This window comes from Pinus tabuliformis, chromosome Q (genome assembly GCF_031772625.1).
Source record: "Pinus tabuliformis cultivar Carrire ecotype Pingquan chromosome Q, CPIR1, whole genome shotgun sequence".
NCBI lineage: Eukaryota > Viridiplantae > Streptophyta > Pinopsida > Pinales > Pinaceae > Pinus > Pinus tabuliformis.
In genome coordinates, this window is record NC_142296.1 from 881,115,107 (window position 1) to 881,117,719 (window position 2,613).

A 2,613-nucleotide genomic window follows, 5' to 3' on the forward strand; every position below is an offset into this window, starting at 1 on the left:
TCTGAACGCATTTAATACTATGGTAAGTCAATTATCATTTGTTGATATTAAAATTTTAGATGAAGATAAGTGCATCAGTTTGTTGTGTTCTCTACTAGATTGGTGGGATAGTCTAGTTATTGCAATAGGTAGTAATGCAACTGCCTTGTAGTTTGATGAAATAGTCTCATCCTTGCTGGCGGAGGAAATGAGACGGAAAAATATGGAGAACTAGAATGGTGATGCCTTTTTTGTATGAGGACGGTCCCAAAACAGAAATAAAAATAAGTCATCGAGTGGGAGGTCTAAATCTAGAGGGAGATCTAAATCTCCAGGAAAACCTATAAAGGTGGTGTGCTGGAAATGCAGAAAGGAAGGGAACTACAAAAGGGAATGTAAATCTAAATCTCCTAATAAAGGAAAGGGATCTGATGATGCTCCTTCTGCATAGGAAAAAATCACCTCAGATGAAGGTGGGGATGTTTACTTCGCTTCTTCAAGTACACATGTAGATCACGAGGCATGGTTGATTGACTTAGTTGCATCTCTTCACTTCACTCCCCATAGACAATGGTTCTGTGAGTATGAGAAATATGTTGGTGGTGATGTCTTCTTAGGGGATGACAGGAAGGCTAGAATCATTGGTCATGGAAAAGTAAAGTTCAAGTTGCAAGATGGAAGGGTTAGAACACTTCCAGGTGTTCTGCATATTCCTGCATTAGCCAGAAATCTGATTTCTGTAAGCAAGCTGGATGATGCAAGTGTAAAAATAGTGTTCGAGAAGGATACCTTCAAGATGGTTCGGGGGGCACTGGTATTGATGCGGGGAGTTCGAATTGGAACTCTGTACAAGCTACAATGTAGCACTGTTGTTGATGGGTGCAACAGTTCTATGGTTCCTGAAAGTGGAGCAGAAAATGTAGTGGTCTCTGGAGAGAAGACCATACTATGGCATCAAAGGCTTGGACATATTGGAGAGAAGGGCCTTCGAATACTTCATGATAAAGGTATGGTAGAAGGTATGAGTAATAGCTCTTTGGATTTTGATTTCTATGAAAATTGTGTATATGGGAAGTAGAATAGGGTGAGTTTCCCCTCTGGTGGTAAGAGGGCAAAACAAATATTAGAGCTTGTGCACAATGATGTGTTTGGGCCGGTGAAGGTTCCATCACTGAGTAAGTATGTGTACTATGTATCCTTTATAGATGACTTCTCAAGGAATACATGGATATATTTCCTTAAGAAGAAACCTGAATTCTTTGACAAGTTTAAAGAATTTAAGGCTTTGGTGGAAAAACAAACAGAGAAGAAGATAAAGCTGCTCATGACAGATAATAGTGGAGAGTTTTGCAGTAAGGAATTTGAAGAATTCTATAAGAAGTGTGTTATAGCATGGAAAAATAATACTCCATACACACCTGAGGAAAATGGAGTTGTAGAAAGAATTAACAAGACGTTGATGGAAAGGGAAAGAAGCATGCTCAGTCGTGCCGGGTTAGGATAGGAATTCTAGACAAAGGCAGTGGAGATAGCATGTTACTTGGTCAACAGATCACCTTCATCAGCGTTCGAGGATAAGACTCCGCAAAAGGTATGGACTGGTAAGAAGCCCTCTCTTTCACATCTGAGGGTATTTGGATGTGATGCATGTGTACATGTTCCAAAGGAGAAACAAACCAAGTTGGATAGTAAATTTGAAAAGTGCATCTTTATTAGGTATAAGGATGGTTTAAAGGGTTATAAGCTTTGGAAACTAGTAACAAGGAAGGTTGTGTATAGCCGATATGTGGTGTTCAGAGAGGTAAAAGATGTTATTAAACATGAATTCCAACCAAAGGAACCTGAGAAGATAGAGTTTGAGCTAAAGGAGGAAGAATGAGACTCCACAACAAAAGAGGAATCAGAAGATGAAGAGCCACAAACTCTAGGTGTGAGAAGATTAGTTCAAGAAAGAAGGCAGCCAGAAAGGTATAGTCCATCTGATTTCTGTTCAAATTTTTCTTTATCTATTACTGATGATGATCCTAGAACTGTGAAGGAAGCAATAGATTCAGAGGATGGAAAAGTCTGGAAAGAGGCCATGGTTGATGAAATGGCATCTTTGCACAAAAATAAGGCTTGGGATCTGGTGGAGTTGCTGGCTGGAAGGAAAACCATTGACAACAAATGGGTGTTCAAGAAGAAGATAAATGCAGAAGGAAAGGTGGAGAAATACAAAGCTCGGTTGGTAACAAAAGGTTATTCCCAGGTGCCAGGAATTGATTTTGGTGATATTTTTTCTCTTGTTACCAAGGTAACTTCTATTAAATTACTTTTATCTATTGCTGCTGCTTTTGATTTTGAGGTAGATTAGATGGATGTGAAGACATCATTTCTTCACGGGGATCTGGAAGAGGATATCTACATGAAGCAACTTGATGGCTTTGCAGTGAAGGGTAAGAAAGAACTGGTATGCAAGTTAAGGAAGTCTCTGTATGGGTTAAAATAGTCACCAAGGATGTGGTATTAGAAATTTGATACATTTATATGGGGACTTGGCTTCACCAGAAGCAAAGAAGATCACTGTGTGTATTTTAAACTAATTGGTGACTGTTTTATTTATCTAGTCTTCTATGTGGATGATATGTTTCTAGT